The sequence below is a fragment of the Misgurnus anguillicaudatus genome, chromosome 12 (genome assembly GCF_027580225.2).
Source record: "Misgurnus anguillicaudatus chromosome 12, ASM2758022v2, whole genome shotgun sequence".
Classification (NCBI taxonomy): Eukaryota; Metazoa; Chordata; class Actinopteri; order Cypriniformes; family Cobitidae; genus Misgurnus; species Misgurnus anguillicaudatus.
Window position 1 is genome coordinate 363,654 of NC_073348.2, and position 18,399 is coordinate 382,052.

Genomic DNA, 18,399 nt, shown 5'->3' on the forward strand with positions numbered 1-18,399 from the left:
CGGGATCTCGCAGAATTTCGCAAGTGCCCGCAGCATTCTGTTCTCAGAGACGCGCATTTTTAAAGGCCACATCTGTAGTTTTTTTATCTGACACAGATAACATACATAATTTGGAATACCTAGCTGCATTCTTAAAACGGTAATGGTTTCCATCTACTGAAAATGCAAGCATAGATGGTGTGCACGCAGGACAGATGAAGCCCAGACAGCACATTCAGTCTTACCGACGTTGGCAATTGGAGGGCACCAGCGGCAAAGTGTCGGGGTTTTTCCCCTGCACACAGACTAAATGTAGGTGGGTAAACGATCGGCGCGATGAGTCTGCAGCCCACTACTCTCTGGAGATCGGCAGAGGAACCGTGAGCAACCTTTTTGCCGATCGCGCTTTTTTTCTTCACTAGATCTACGCAGTTGTTGGACCACATCAAGCCGGCAGTGTAAGCGCGAAGGTATGTTGATTAAATATGATTGTGGAAATGTTTTCGATAAACGAATGACAGAAATTGGCGTTGGAGGCAACGTTACATGTTTTTAAACTTGGTTTGTTGTTATAACTGTTGACTTGGGGTGCGTTTCCCAAAACCATAGTTGCTAACCTGTTGTGTTAGCACGTTGGTTGGCAATGGGAAATAAGCAACATGGTTTTGGGAAACGCACCCCTGGTTAGTTATTATTAATATGTTCGCGTAATAAATATTTTTAAGTGAGTTATTTTAGACAGTATTTTAGACGTGAGGGGATCGTTCGGTAAACAGCCAGGTAAACGGTCATAAATTGACGGACTGTCTTTTGTCTACACAAAAATGACATCTGTCATTTTATAATATCAACCCCTCACACTCTAAATGCATTTTTAATGATTTTGTCTAACTGACATGCTTAATTAAAGGCAGCTCTTGTTGTACGTTTTATGGTAACGTTAAAAGTAGACCTGTCAATCAAAGAGCTTAGTTTAGTACAAGTGCACAGCCACTGTAGACAGTCATACAAAGTGGTTATGAAGTAATAAAGTGATAGTAAGTAAGTGTTTTTGGACACACACCTATTCATAAAATAGAGCCTTTAATTAACCTTTGCAATTTAAGCAAAATAAAATGTCTTTTCTGTTTTTTTCACTCAGGTAAATACGATGAAGGCATGGCTTGGTGGCCTCCAGACCGCATTTCGGCCATGGAAGTGTTGTTGTTCCCCAGTGGTTCTAACCTGTTAGCAACTCAGAAAGTTTATTAAAATGGGTTCCCAGCATCAAAATGTCTGGTTGTTGCGTTTGGTTGCACTTATAATATACTAATATACGTATATATGTATCTGGCAACTTTATATTTGGCCATCTGCTAACGTCTTCTATCCACTCCACTATAGTACACGGATCTGGTAGATTTGTTGAAAAAGTCGATGAGTCAACTGTGTGCGCATACGTTGCCACATCATCATTGTGTAATACTCCAAAGTTTTTTCAAGAGGACATCACCCAACCCATCTAAAGGATGGAAACAATACTCTTGTTGAATACTACATGAGACAAGTAAGAGTGGGGGGCTATGGTGTTCTGATGTTACTCATCAAAACTAATCTTTGTAAAAACTTTTCATTTACAGACCATCGTGACTTAGATCACCATCAACACCATCATCATCCCCTGCATCGTGCCCTTCATCAGACACCCAAAATGCACCACAAACATCACAGGCGAAAAAGAAGAAAACGCACAACAAACCTTCCAAAACATCCTCCTACCTATGGCTGGAAACAACATAACAGCTGGCAAGTTGAATAACTATTTTGACCTTAAAGGCTTATATTTTTTATCTTATTCACTGTATCCCCATAGTTAGATAAGTGCATACATACCCCTTTCATCTCTGTGCGTGCCGTAACTCTGTCTGACGCACCCACCGCTAGCTTAGCTTTGCACAATGACTTGAAGTAAATGGCTCCAGCTAGCATGCTGCTCCCAATAAGTGACAAAATAATGCCAACTTTTTCCTATTTATATGTTGTGATTTGTATAATCACAACATGTACAAATAACAAGGTCATGTGAGACACAGCCATCCATTAATCATATACATACAAGGAACTATATTCTCAGAAGGCAAAGCCCGGCTACTTGGGTGCAGTGATTTGCTAGCAGCACCTGAGAAACCCCCGGTGAGGAGCAGAGAGTTCGGTCAGAGTTGTGCAATTACTCCGCCCAAGTAGCAAGTTCTTCACCTTCTGAGAATATAGTTCCCAGTATGTATTAAAAGATGGCTGTGTCATGACCTTGTTGTTTGTACACGGTGTGACTAAACAAATCACAACACATAAATAGGAAAATGTTGCCGTTATTTTGTCACTTATTGGGAGCAGCATGCTAGCTGGAGCCATTTACTTCTTTTAAGTCTTTATGCTCAGATAGGCTAGCGGTGGGTGCGTCAGACTGAGTTATGGCACGCACAGAGATGAAAGGGGTATGTATGCACTTATCTAACTCTGGGGGTTACTGTGAATGAGCTAAAAACCCTCAAAAGTCGTCGTGTTCCTTTAAGTTTCCGGTAACACTTTACAATAATGGTACATGAATAATCATGTACTAATACATAAATTAATAATCCCTTTACTATGAATTAATGATGAGTTAAGCTATGTACTAATCAATAACTAACCATAACTATGTCATGAGTCATATGAATTCATGCATGAATTACAGCCACCTTAACTACACATTAATACATGTTTGTTAGTTAATGCATTAATTAACACTTTGCGTAACCCAAATCAAACATGCTCTCTAGAAGACCGTAAATAACTTTTTTATGCAAAATGTTTAAGTTTGTAATGCAAAACTGTTTACATTTGCTCCTGCAGCTGAGCTACAAACTTATAATTGAATGGCACTGGATTTCTTGCAATATTTATAGTTAACCTTAATCATTAAATGTACAATTATGCATTCATAATTAAAATGAGTTTGTAAGGGATCTCAGGTTTCGGAAGGAGAACAAAACTGCAATCGTTCCCCGGTTTCGGACACAATAGGTCTGAGAGCGTTGCTAGAGTACGAATATATTGTATAGAAATATGGAGCGTTTAAGTATTAACACTAAATCAAAACTAAACAACAGATTGGTAAATGAAAAGGTTTAATTACAGTACTGACTTAAAGTTACAGTTGAAATGGTTACACTATAAATGCATGAAATGGTAAATAATACAAACAATTGACTGTTTCCAATGTATGTGAGATATTACCTGATAAGATAGAGAACAGAGAAAGAAAGTTTAGAAGAAAGAGATTCACACTTGAGAACTGAAATCTAGGCCTGATGGCCCGAACCCCAGAACTTAGGTGAAGAAAGAAAGGAAAGGGGAAAAGGCCAATGCAAGGCAAAAGCTAAAATGCAAAGGCCCAGAGCTCATGAAAACATTGACCTTTATCCTCTATCTCTTGACCATGTGACTCAACCTAACATGATACATTCAAATTGACCAATCAGAAGATCACCTTTAACCCCCACTGTACTTGACCAAACCCAACATAATACATTCAAACTGACCAATCAGAAGACCATCTTTAACCCCCACTGTATTGGATAAACGGCTGTAACAATAGTCTTTGATCATCGGCACAGGGGGTTGTGACAAGTTGACCAAGGAATAAGCTCCTTCAATTTTAATCTTACAAGTTATTCCACTGCTGCCATTAAGAGTGACAGAAGCTATTCTTCATCAATTTAAATCAGTGTTAGCCTACAGATAATGATTATTGTGTGAACTGGCTTGTCTTATTATCAAATTGCACATACAGTATCTGTCTTGTGTTCTTGTTCTCCTTTTAAGCCATTATTGCCCCTTCCAAATGCCTGCACATTTTTCTCCTCTGCTCCTCTCCTTTACAAACCACCAAAAATTAGGATTTAGATGAGTTGAATATGTATAGAATGTGTACTTGATAACTTTTTAACAATGTACCCCTCCAAGAAATGTCATTACCTACACAATAATACAGTAACAAATCATTAATTTATGTTAGTTTATTATAAGTTAATGATGAGTTATTAATGATGTGCCCCTTAAAGTAAAGTCATGACCTAAACATACTTAACAAATCATTAATTCATGTTAGTTTATTACAAGTTAATGATGAGTTATTAATGATGTGCCCCTTAAAGTAAAGTCATGACCTAATCATACTTAACAAATCATGAATTTATGTTAGTTTATAAGTAGTCTGTTTCTCAGTTTGCTGCGGCAGAGGAGGGAGAATAAAATGACTCTGTTCTGTCAATTCAAGTTCAAATGACGTTATTCAATCTAACCGTATTACAATGGCTGAAACAGAAGGCTGCATCCTCCGGAGGTCGCATATGCAGGCTGCATACGTCATTAAGCCTGGTTAATTTCATGAGCATTACATTCGCAAGGCATAAGCATATTACAACAATTTACGATTAACTATTTAAGCATTTATTTAGCTAAACCGCCCGTGGCTTACCTACTGGTTCTGAAACATAGAGGACCCAGAAGCAAAAAAAATTCAACACTGCTTTATTGAAAATCAACTTAAACAGTCCAGTCGGGCCGTCGAGTCCCGATCTACCAACAGCGAGATAACATCAGTGTTAAATAAAGTTAAATAAGTTCATAAGTTCATAATACATAACTTAAACGAGGCTTTTCTTTACCACAGTGATCCACGCGTTCTTACTACACATGCATCATCTACCGAGTGCACCCTAATTTGCGCGCTTTGTTCAAACCCGCCCCTTCCGCTCAAGAGAACAGCAGCGATTGGTGGATGGAAAGCAAGACATTACCGTAATAAACCATATAATGTCAAAAAAGCATTATAGGAGCAATTCAAAATTTTTTATATTCCCAATGGTTGAAGAGTTACGGTCGAATCAAAGCGCTTTCCATGGATATGACTGGTTGGGCAAGCTGTCAAACCACCCGTAGATCCGCCACTGGCTGAACACTGATCCTGATGCAATGAGAAAAATGAAATAAATATTGTTTAAAATAACATCAAGATAATATCGCAGAGGTTCTCGTTTTAATGGGTTAATAAACTGGTATGATTTGGCGGTTTGATGGTCTCTATATGAACACTATACATTTGCCATTGTGACTTTGGTTAACGCGTTTGTCATTTCTGAGGACTGGTCAGAGTGATTTTAACAGGAATATTTTGACAGCGCAAAAAGCAGCAGACTACGGAGGCGGAGCCCCAACGAGCGCGCAGCCTGTTAGGCTCGAAAGCAGGGGTCTCCAACCTTTTGTGAGCAAGGGCTACCACAATGGATAAAACAATCTGGAGGGCAACTTTTTGATATTGTCTACTTAAAACCTTTTTGTTTTACTTGTTAATTTTATTTTATTTTGTGTTACTTGTTGATGTTTTGGTATTGTTGAAAAATAAACCAGGCCAAACTAATACAATAAATCTGTAATGAATAAATATTACAATTGAGACAATTAATAGAATATGCTTTGGTGGGGCACCTCACAGACGTTGCTGGAGACCACTGCTCTAAAGTTTACATTCACCTTTCTTTTGATTTTGCATCAACATTGACAAGCACCAAAGCAAAAAAGGGAACAATTATTTTACATAATAAAATACTTTAACAACCTTCTATCTTGGTATTGTGAGCATATGCATTTTAAAAATATATTGTGCATATAAAATTATTAGTTTAACATTTTATGCATCTTTATATAACCTCAAAGCATCAGACCCCAGGTTGAGAACCATTGTTCTAAAGCATGTTTGATTTTGGTTACCCAAAGTGTCAATATATGCATCAACCAACAAACATGCACCAATGTGTAGTCAAGGAGGCGGTTATTCATGCATGAATTTATATGACTCATGACATAGTTATGGTTAGTTACTGATTAGCACATAGCTCAACTCATCATCAGTTCACAGTAAAGTGATCACCAATCCATGTATTAGTACATGACCATTCATGCACCATCATTGTAAAGTGTCACCAAGTTTCCATATGTCCATTAGAAAATTAAAGGGATAGTTCACCCAAAAATGAAAAATAATGTCATTAATGACTCATCCTCATGTCGTTCCAAACTCGTAAGACCTCCGTTTATCTTCGGAACACAGTTTAAGATGTTTTATATTTAGTCCGAGAGCTTTCTGACCCTACATTGAAAATCTATGCACGGTATACTGTCCATGTCCAGAAAGATAATAAAAACATCATCAAAGTTGCCATTTGACATCAATGGGTCAGTTAGAATGTGTTGAAGCATCCAAAATACATCTTGGTCCAAAAATGACGAATTTATTCAGCATTGTCTTCTCTTCCATGTCTGTTGTGTAGCGCATGTGTCTGACTAAAGTCTTGTGACTCAGATGGCGTGTTATCCTCAGATATGTTTGTGAATTTTTTTTCACATTTACAGCATTTGTCTCCCTCAGACTGTAAACGAAGCTCGGGCACACCAAAAAAAAAGCGGGGACGCACCTAATAACACATCAGCCACGTCGTACGTCAGCTACGTCACTGCAGTCATGTGACTTTAGTCTCATACTTGTTATTATGCCTGATAAGAATTTGTAATCTTTGTGTTTAAACATTTTTCGAATTTTAATCCTTGTTTTTAAATGGCCATGACGGTGACAAAAAGGAAGCAGCCTTCTCTAGCCCACCCAAGTTTCCATCAAAGGAGCAAGCCTAGTAAGACATTTTATGTGTATAATGCTGCACTTCTCATACAGTGAATATCAGATGTAGATATCTAAGGTGCAAATTTTATGGTTGATGTGCCTTTTTGATCATCTTTCTGTTGTAACCTTTTTTAATCTTCTTGAAGTATGAAGAAAGCTGGCTAACCCTCCCACCCTTTGTTTAACTCCTCCAGCCCATCCCACATCATTGTAGAGTGAAGGTAAGTGTACCCTATATAGTAAAATGCATCAGGTCCCTAAACTCAAGCAGACACAATGTACTCCACAGGTCCACAGCACATACCATACTTTGATGTTCCAGAGATATGATTTTTGAGTTTATATTAGTAGTGTGATCAGTAAACCAAGGTTTTCTGTCTTTCCAAGAGACTGCGGTTAATATTCAGAAAGAGGCGCAGAGAACTGAAGGCTTTCCTGACTGTAAGCCATTTAAAAAGCAGACCATGAAAACACTGACAAGTGTGTGTAGAAATGTGTAGCAATTACTCAGCCCACTGACATTAGTTTATCTAATTGTGATAAACTTGACTTACTGTTCACTCCAATAATTTAGTTTTTCTGTATTTTCTAGTGACACCGAATAATAACGAAGGCCTGTGTGCTTTGCAGCAGCCCCCACGTCACCCTCTTCCAGGGCTCCATCAGAGGACTAACGATAGTAAGATATTTTACATGTAATGTATGATACTGCACTTTTTACTCAGAACATCATACTGAGGTAGTAAAAGAATACATTTCAGAATAATTCAATAGCAAATGAATTGGGGCCAGATTTTAAAATCAAGCTGGATCTGGGCCATTTGTGTTTTTTCCATTTAAGTGATTACATCAGTGAATGAGGACCTTCTTCGTACTGAATGTAAGTTTCCATTAAATATGTGATGCATAGACCCTTTTACAGCCCACGTGATCAAATAGTTTGCGCGCGCAGTGTTGTTGTTCGCCAGTTGTTCTAACGTGTTAGCAACTCAGAAAGTTTATTAAAACGGTTTCCCAGCATCAAATGTCTGGTTGTTGCGTTTGTTTGTACTAATATAATATACTAATATACGTATATATGAAGAGTTTGGTTCCAAAACTCAATAAATGCCATTTTCGAAAAAAATGAGTTACTGCCAGAATCAGTATTATATCAGGTCAGTAATAAAAAGTAAATTCTTAATTTTACGCAAAATCCAATATACGCTGTGTTATTCTGTAAACTTTTCTCCCTTTTTTCCCAAAATGCAATAAACGCCACTCCTCCTTTTCTACAGAATGCCATAAATCCGCTCCACAGATTGCAGCGCACCATTGCAATGTAAACAAACAATGGCGGCGCGCTGAGTACACGGAATCCTAGTTTTCCTCATCTACTTTGTACTTCATGATCAACAAACAAACAAAAACAAAGTAATACTTTAATAGCATTGATAAACCTGTGATGGTTTTCTGTGACGGGAAAGAAACGTAAGCCATCAACATCTAATAATTTACGCAAGAGACACTCGGGAGACGGGTGCTTGCTTGCCCGGGCCGACAGCATCAAGTCTCTGTCATGCTAACACATTGACCCCAGGGGATCTTATGAAAAACTTTCCATAATTTTACTCAAAGTCAACGATAATCGAGCAGGACCAAAACATTTTACAGCTGATCGCTGTGAAAAACGTTAAGCGAGTATAACCGTAGTAAAGTATAACCGCATCAATGACTGTGTTCTTAATATCACAAAGTAAGTGTTTTGATTAATGCCATTAATGTTTATATTTTTTATTAGTGTATACCACTAGTCAACTAAATAAAAAACATGGCAAAGATGAATGCACATTTATAAAGGCTATTGATTCAATAGATTTATAGCATTTTGAATAAAAACTTGTCATGAATTTATTGCATTTTGTGGAAAAAATAATCAGCTTTTATAATAAATCTTTGAAAATCAAGTTATGGATTTGAATTTTTTATGTTTTTATAACCTAAAGATGCTATGTGAAAGTTTGTAACAGAAAATAGTGGTTTTCATCTTGTCACTTTCTTGGTATAGAAAACACGTTTTTAACAAAATTTGTCAAAATGGATTTATTGGGTTTTGGAACCAAACTCTTCATATGTATCTGGCCACTTTATATTTGGCTATCTGCTAACGTCTTCTATCCACTCCACTATAGTACACGGATCTGGTAGATGTGTTGAAAAAGTTGATAAGTCAACTTTTTAAAATAACTTTCTCTGTCTGTGTTACTTCACTGCTGATTCTTGCCATACTTCCGTTGCCAAACTGCTCGTGCATACGTTGCCACGTCACCATTGTGTACAAACAGTAAATGGGTCTATTGGGTCTTTAAACTTGTGGCTTTAAGCGCACTTGAAAAGTTTGAGAGCAAAAAGCCTACATACGCACAACCGGCGCAACGTCATAGAATGTCTCTGAACAGGTTCACGCCCACTTTTGGGGGAAATCGCACTAGACGTTCCATTGGCTTCCATTCAAAATAGCGGAACAAAGCAACCTTCGTACACAGCCGGCAGGCGTAAATAACTTATGAAATCACTCAGATTAAACATGTTGAGTAATTATCTGTCCACCCTGCCGGCCATAGAGCGCGAAAGATAAATTAACATATTTAATTTGGTCAATATAAAAACATGTCTCTTTCATTCTCCCAGCATCAAATTTGTGTAACAACGCTCCCTATTGGCCAGAGGTGTCTATTACCCGGACATTAAACTCGTACCTCATCGAGTCAACAGGGAAGCAATGAATGATTTTACTTCGTATTTGAAAGTTACTTCGTATTTATTTATTATGTCTTTATATTTAGAGTAATGAGTGCACTTTTCCGTCCAGCCATACAACTAACTGGCTTAGTGATATTTCCAGCAATCACTGGATGGCGTTGTTACACAAAATTGGACGCTGTGAGAATGAAAGGGACATGTTTTTATATTGACCAAATTAAATGTGTTTATGTACCTTTCGCGCTCTATGGCAGGCAGGATGGACAGATAAATACTCAACATTTTTAATCTGAGTGATTTCATAAGTTATTTACGCCTGCCGGCTGTGTAAAAACGTTGCTTTGTTCCGCTATTTTGAATGGAAGCCAATGGAAGCGCTGCTTTTTTATCCCCCGAAAAGGGGCGGTGACGAAATTTACAGTCAAGTTCCCGGATGTGCCGGTAGTCCGTATATTGTTTAGCAGTTTCACAGTGTAATTTTATCATTTCATAGTGACAACCGTTTGTAACGGGGCGCTTTAAAGAAAGCGAGTGAGATATGAATCCACGTGCAAAAGGTGTTTATTATGTAAAATCCCAATAAGGGCCAGCAAACAAATCCAAACAGGGTTATCCAATAATCGAAATCCAAATACAGGCTAGGTTCAGGGCAGGCAGAGTAACAATCAAAATCCAAGGTAACAGGCACAGGTCAAAAAACAGGCAGATCCAGGTAACAGATTAAACAGATAAACAGATAACAAAAACAGAATTCAGGTAACAGGTCTCAGACAGGTAACAGACAGGCTTACTATATATAATATTCAGCAGGGAACAGGTGAACAGGAAGTGACTTATTTACAAAACAGACAGGAAGTGTGAACTGAAACATGGCATGATGATTTCAAAATAAAAGTCCGAACAGAGCAGAGTATCAAAATAAAAGTCCAAAATACAAAAATACACAGAATACAAGAAAAACACAGAACAAAACCATTACAGAACCCCCCCCTCTAAAGGGCGACTCCCGGAGCCCAACAGAACACATACAAATTACAAAGTCCAATAGAGGGTGGGCGGGCGGGTCAGGACCTCTTGGCAAAGGCAGGGCAGTTCAGGGGAGGTCCTGGGTCATGTGGCCAGGAGGTCCTGGGTCGTGGGGCCAGGTTGGTCCTGGATCATGGGGCAGATGCGGGCCTGGGTCATGGGGCAGATGCGGGCCTGGGTCATGGGGCAGATGCGGGCCTGGGTCATGGGGCAGATGCGGGCCTGGGTCATGGGGCAGATGCGGGCCTGGGTCATGGGGCAGATGCGGGCCTGGGTCATGGGGCAGATGCTGGCCTGGGTCATGGGGCAGATGCGGGCCTGGTTCATGGGGCAGATGCGGGCCTGGGTCATGGGGCAGATGCGGGCCTGGGTCCTGGGGCAGCTGCGGGCCTGGGTCATGGGGCAGATGCGGGCCTGGGTCATGGGGCAGGCTTGGACCTGGGTCATGGGGCAGGCTTGGACCTGGGTCATGGGGCAGGCTTGGACCTGGGTCATGGGGCAGGCTTGGACCTGGGTCATGGGGCAGGCTTGGAGCAGGGTCAATGGGCCAACATGAAGCTTGATCATTGGGTAGGAATAGCCCTGGGACACAAGGAGAGGAAGGATCAGAGTCCACTTCGGTCTCCGCCTCGGCGTCCTCTGCCTCCTTCCTGTGTCCGGGTACTACCCCCCCCAAAAAAAAACTTGGAAAAGCTTCCAAAGCCCAGGGTGGCGAAGTCCCAGGTGGTGGACCAGACAAATCAGATGAATCAGGTGAGCCAGGTGAATCAGATGAGCCAGGTAAGTCAGATAAGACAGGTGAGCCAGGTGAGCCAGACGAATCATGTGAATCAGGTGAGTCAGACAAATCAGGCAGGACAGATGAGTCGGGCAGATCAGATGAGTCGGGCAGATCAGATGAGTCGGGCAGATCAGATGAGTCGGGCAGATCAGATGAGTCGGGCAGATCAGATGAGTCGGGCAGATCAGATGAGTCGGGCAGATCAGATGAGTCGGGCAGATCAGATGAGTCGGGCAGATCAGATGAGTCGGGCAGATCAGATGAGACGGGCAGATCAGATGAGACGGGCAGATCAGATGAGACGGGCAGATCAGATGAGACGGGCAGATCAGATGAGACGGGCAGATCAGATGAGACGGGCAGATCAGATTCAGGGTCTTGAGGAACCTCGGGAACAAACAAACAGAAGGCAGACCAGACGCACCACAAGGCTATGGCGAATTCAGAGATAACAGAGTCAATGAGACATACCTCTGTGGTAGTCGGTTCAGGCAAGACGGCCATCTTGACGGCAGGTGCAGGGTGAACGACAGCCCTCATAAGTGCAGGTGTGGTGGTGACGATGGCCCTCTGAAACACAGGTACAGGGATGGTGGTCGCTCTCTCGAAAACAGGTGCAGAAACAGGCAGGATGGCGGCCAGTTTGGGAACAGGCGGGATGGCAACCATTTTAGGGACAGGCAGGATGGTGGCCCTCTTGGGAACAGGCAGGGTGGCGGCCATTTTAGGAACAGGCAGGGTGGCGGCCATTTTAGGGACAGGCAGGGTGGCGGCCATTTTGGGAGCAGGCATGGTGGCGGCCATTTTGGGAGCAGGCATGGTGGCGGCCATTTTGGGAGCAGGCAGGACATAAACAGGTTTAGGCAGAACGGGCAGAACATGGCTAGGTGTGTGGTGAATATTCCCTGGTTCATTATCCACCACACCCACAGTGAACGGAGAACCACACAATAACAGAGCGTGATCAATGTACATCTCAATGGTCCAGTGTGGTGTATGGAGTGGCATGGAACGGGCAATGTCTCGATCTAGTCCACAATAAAAAATGTCTTTCAGAAAAGAATCTTTGAAGTTTACCTGACATGATAGTTCACAGAAATCCTCTACATAGTTCTCAATGGGGCGGTGGTTCTGGCGGAGACAAACAAGTTGATCTGCTGGAGTCATGCTGCTGGTGGGAAATTTCAATCCTTTGCTGGATTCTGGTTGAGGCTGATTAATCTGTAACGTGGGTGGCTTTAATGAAAGCGAGTGAGATATGAATCCATGTGCAAAAGGTGTTTATTATGTAAAATCCCAATAAGGGCCAGCAAACAAATCCAAACAAGGTTATCCAATAATCGAAATCCAAATACAGGCTAGGTTCAGGGCAGGCAGAGTAACAATCAAAATCCAAGGTAACAGGCACAGGTCAAAAAACAGGCAGATCCAGGTAACAGATTAAACAGATAAACAGATAACAAAAACAGAATTCAGGTAACAGGTCTCAGACAGGTAACAGACAGGCTTACTATATATAATATTCAGCAGGGAACAGGTGAACAGGAAGTGACTTATATACAAAACAGACAGGAAGTGTGAACTGAAACATGGCATGATGATTTCAAAATAAAAGTCCGAACAGAGCAGAATATCAAAATAAAAGTCCAAAATACAAAAATACGCAGAACACAGAACAAAAACCATTACACCGTTAAAGGAATAGTCTACTCATTTTCAATATTAAAATATGTTATTACCTTAACTAAGAATTGTTGATACATCCCTCTATCATCTGTGTGCGTGCACGTAAGCGCTGGAGCGCGCTGCGACGCTTCGATAGCATTAAGCTCCAGCGCTTACGTGCACGCACACAGATGATAGAGGGATGTATAAACAATTCTTAAGGTAATAACATTTTAATATTGAAAATGAGTAGACTATTCCTTTAATTGGCAGCAGGAAGATGAATATGAAGGGCTGGGCTCTCCTGAACATAAGCTGTTTAGCATGCAGATCAAGAACACACTGAGACAGGCACACACACACAAAATACAGAGCGCACACACAGCACAGTCCTACATAAAATGGGGAATGACAAAAATGACAGAAAAAGTTTGAGAACCACTGCTGTGGGGTCACTTGTTTAGCTCTGTTAGTTGGACCTGGGTGATGCTGTTCTTTGTGTAACGGGACTTTTTCTGTATTTCCTAGTGCCACAAGATGATTGGCAGCAAGACACACCCAGTGATGAAGGGATGTGCTCTCCTTAAATCACAGCCTATTCATCAGGTACTCCTGAGTAAGTCCTACAATGTGTTGACGCAACATGATTTTATTTTTTGCAAAATGCTCTGACTTTTCTGAATTGTAACCATCCACGAAGATATATAGACTTTTGTACTGTCTTATTTTTTTCTGTTGCTTTATTATTACATTTTTTTAGGTGCTGTGTTAAGAAATCCTGCCTACAAAGTTCCACTGAGGCTGATATAAAGATGACTGTGAGAAACTGGCTGCGGCTGTCTGAGCAAAGGCTGTCTGGGGGCAGCAAAGGCGGGACAAGCAAGCATCTTAAGTGAAATAATTGATTGGACTGATTCTGGAGTATGACTTATTCTGGAGGGAATTTCTTATTTTTGTTGCAGTTTGCTATGGGACGGTTTCAAGGACAGGGATTAGACTAGTTCTAGACTAAAATAAATGTAAGAGCTGTCCAAACTGAAAACAACTTGCACTGACATATCATAAAATACATCAGTGTCTTTTGTGATGCTTCAAAATGCACATAAGTAATGTTTTTATTAAGACATGTTATTAAAACTAGTTATATTTCAGAATTAAACTAAGGCCTCGTCCCGGTTTAAGATACTCCCTGTCCGGGAAACCACCCCAAAGTGTAATTTGTGGAGTGTTAAAATAAATGAAACTGCCTTTGCAAAAACAAAGTAAAAAAAAATTTCCAGATGCCCTTCTGTTTTGTTATTTCTCCTGGAAAACTCACTGATCCATTTTTTTCTGTTAGACTGACATTTACCAGGTTGTCATATTGTGTATGAAATACACCCTACACATAACAATCACTTACTTTCAATTTAAACTTTTTTTGTCATAAAACCTGGCAACTCAAAAGGAAGTGGCTGCAGACTGCGCAGCCACGGACGGAGTCTTGCATGCAAGTGGGCTAGTTGCCTACTTCTCCACTAGCTCTTGTCAAATTGTTAGGGAAGAAATTTTATGATTAACACAACATAAACTGTTATTGAGGGTTGATTGTTGTTGATACACAATATGAAATGAGTTAGCCTGCAGGGGTCTCCAACATTGTGAGCAAGGGCTACAACAATATGGATAAAACAATCTGGAGGGCTACTTTTTTATTTATTCTACTCAAAACTTTTTTGTTTTACTTACTGATTTTATTTTATTTTACTTTTTGATATGTTTTAGTATTGTTTAATATGTTAACATACGTAAACCAAGCCAAGTTAATATAAAACATATGTATGTAATAAATAAATATTACAATTGAGACTAATAGAATGTGCTTGCACCATGGAGACCCCTGGCCTAAACAAATCAATTATATAACGGTGGGATCCTGACGCCTCGCTCCCTTTAACACTGGAACAGCTGCTTTATAAGCATGCTGTGACGTTTACAGCGATGCAGCCGAAAATCAGCTGTGTTCAATGGGAGAGCGAAGCGGATCGCGCCGCATATAGGTCATAATAATTAGGGCGGGTTTACGTTGGCTCACGGTCGGCGATCATTCTAATGCCACCATCTTCCCGATATCTTGCCTATTAGCTACCGATCTCCATAAGACATCTCACCGAGGCACTTTATGTCGGGCAAGTACATGCGCCCCAACGTCGGTAAGAGCTAATTTGCTGTCTGGGAGGGCTCTTCCTTGCAGATGTTTTCCACCTCATATTGCACAGCCTTCCTTTCAAAAAAACTTTACTGAAAGCTATCAGCAGGGTTCCCGCGGGGTCTTAAAAAGTCTTAAAAAGTCTGAAATTTAAAAAGTTACATTTAAGGCCATAAAAAGTCTTAAAAATGGCCAGATTTTCACCCTAGGTCTTAAATTTAATTAACCCAAGTCTTAAATTTCTTACCTCCATTTATTCCCGAAAAGGTTGTCCGAAAAAAATAAAATGGTAAATTAAAATGCTGTAGAACTAATCAGTGACGGAGGAAGAATGTATTTGATGGGTGGGCCTCTAAAAAGAAAAGTTCTGCACTTTGCGTCTCACTGAATGTCTCTTCAATCCAGTTTTTAATCATTATTTTTTAAAGAGGATACAAATGTAGGCTATTATAATCCACGCAATTCATGCCATAAGCTTTATTTCAGGTGTTGTGATCCGACTGTATATTGTAGGTTTGGCGAGAAACAAACCTTAAATGCAGTTTTTTATAAGCAAAAATCTTTTCTGTGTTAATTTAACCAACTAGCCCGTGTCTTACCAGAGCATTTGCAAGGTTCTGAAACAGAGGACCCAGAAGCGAAAAAATCAACACTGCTTTATTGAAAATTAACTTAAACAGTCAGGTCGTCAAGTCCCGCGCCATCAACGAGTCAACTTTAGTGTTACACAGTTTTCATATGCAGCCTACAAATGCGACCTCTGGAGGCTACAGCCTTCGGATTTAGAAACGGCCTTGTTTGCAACACACAACAAACCACGAACAGCCTTTCAATAGTAAATTTCCTTTTCATTTCATTATTGTGTAATTAGAGAGGGGAATAAATGCGATGGCGGTATAGCGCATATTTATGCATATAACGTATGGGTGGAGAAAGTGTAAAACATGTTAACAAGCCACATATCAGCAGCTGACCATACTGATCTTCCCATATTAGTGGATTTTATTTGTCAAAAAAAAAAAAAAATAAATAAACAAAGATATAATAAAAATATAATGTTTTGAGAATTTCTGAGATCATTGTGCCGCTTTGGTCTTAAATTTCACTCATAATGGTCTTAAAAAGGTCTTAAAAAGTCTTAAATTTGACTTGGTGAAACCTGCAGGAACCCTGTATCAGGCGAGATCTTACCACTCCATAAAAAAGAACAAGTAAGAGCTACTGTATTAATGTAAAACAAATACATTAGCTTTACAGCCTACAAAACAAAACAATAAACATTTGTAAAATAAACTAATTTAAACACCGACAAAACCAAAGTGTTCAGTTTGCTTATCCAACATTCTTAAAAAAGCTTGACATGACAGTCCTGGTGCTGCCATCTTCATGTCTTCAAATGAAATAAAGACATCTGTTGCATAGATTGTGGCAAAATGAAGAGTTGCAGGCCAGTAGCCACTTCTTATCAGGTCAGCCACTCCAGCAACCCATTTGGCTTGACATGCCTCACAGCCTCAGGCATGTTAAGATCATGGCGTCCTAGAAAAAACAAAAACATATCCACTATAAAGTAAACCTTCAATTATTATTCAGGGTTTGGGGTCTTTGTACAGGGTGGCATACATTACTTGATGACCAGATGTCGGTTTTACAAAATGCCTATGCCAAACTTAAGGGAAGTTAAGCATAGGCAAATGTTTGTTTTAGTATGCTTCTAAAAAAAAAACTATTTTTACCATTTATTGTGACCACAGCAACAGCCTTTCCTGTGATGACCTTTAATGACCGTAGAGAGCAACCACAGATTTTGTCAGGTATCTCCACAGGTACAAGCCGTACTAAAAATATGAAAATTTGTAATTACTGACAAATAAAACGTTGTAATGGATAAATGGCAATAAGACGTTGAAGAAGTAAACAAGATAACAAGATCTATGTTGCACTATACACTTACAAACCACAACTTACCACAATCAGACAACGCCTTATCCACAATGAAAGTTGGTGGAGACAATGATTGAAAGAATCCAGCTGTCATGGCATCTCTGTTGTGAAGGACTTGAATGGTGTGCATGCTCACATCACATTTGTCACAGAAAAAGGGTCGGGGTTGACAGTCACCGCATCGGACAACAGCTGGATTGCTCCCACAATGATGACAGATATGTGCTCCCACATTTTCTTGTGCAACTGTAATGTTCACTAGATGGGGTCTCTCTGCCCTCCAACTCTCTGAAAGGAGACTCTGTCGCATGCTCCAGTTTGAGGAAGCCTGGAGAGGATCTGTTGAGGTTCCAGAAGGTGATGCCTCATCATCTGAGGTATCGCTAAGGGAGTGCTGGAGATCTTGCAGAAAACACTCTGTTAAATGAAACATTTAAAACAGCACTTATATATTACAGTGTACAGCATTTCACAGCATTTTGGCTGTGAAAAGGCCAGTATTCTGTCAAATTCTGAAAATGTTATTTAGACAACGAAGTACACACCAACAGTCTCTGGAACAAAAGTCACCTCACAGTTAGTGTCAGAAACATTCATGGGAGGATCAGTTTTGCGAACGTGATCAGCTGTACCAGACAAAAACAACAAAAAACAACATTATTGTCCCAAGCTTAGTGGCACAAATTTACCTCCCTTATTAGAAGCCTGAAATGGCATAAGCTCACTTTATAACTTAAGCTAGAGAGAAAAACAAGCAGACTTTTATTTCCCAAACCCACATGTAGACTGTCCAATTACTTAAGGTGTCAGGAGTCAGCTGTTATGGTGTCATATAGATCATTTAAGCAAGTAAAAATGCGTGCTTAAGAAGCAAATAATTTAAAAAGACAGAAGCTGGTTGGTCACTGACAAGACCCTAGGAAAAACTGCTTCAAACTAAGTTTACTTTTACTGCTTTACACAAATACAGTATGTAATCAACTTATTTTTATGTAAAAATCAAATGAGCTGTTCTTTGATTGTTTCCCTGACATATCCCTTGTTTAAAACATTCATAAGTTTGTAAACAATGTAGATATTCAAAATATCTTGAAAAATGTTAAATTATACTGACTCTGATTTGACTGATTCCTGCTTGACCTTGGTCTTGCATAGACAGTGTTGCCGTCAATGTCTCTTTTTCTCCAAAGCACCCTTGGTTCAGTTGGCTTTACTGGTGGTGGTGGTGCTGCCTCCTCCTCTTGCTGCAGCTCACCAAGCAAATCATCAAGACTTTGAAGCTCATTATTAAGTTTATGATGATCATCCAGGGTATCCAGAATCAATAACTCTTCTTGGAGTTCTGAATCACTCATTGTGATGAACAAGAAACTAGGG

General features: G+C 40.0%; 1 long non-coding RNA gene across 2 annotated transcripts; it reads left to right on the forward strand.

Moving 5' to 3' along the window:
- The first annotated feature begins 6,035 nt into the window (after positions 1 to 6,035).
- Positions 6,036 to 14,012, forward strand: LOC141368918 (uncharacterized). 2 transcript variants are annotated; one of them, XR_012372318.1, is made up of 6 exons: positions 6,036 to 6,686; positions 6,871 to 6,897; positions 7,064 to 7,117; positions 7,269 to 7,355; positions 13,419 to 13,506; positions 13,651 to 14,012. It is a non-coding gene; the product is annotated as an uncharacterized lncRNA (long non-coding RNA). The 2 variants fall into 2 exon arrangements; XR_012372317.1 differs by lacking the exon at positions 6,036 to 6,686 and having other exon boundaries at positions 6,821 to 6,897.
- Positions 14,013 to 18,399: the final 4,387 nt, after the last annotated feature.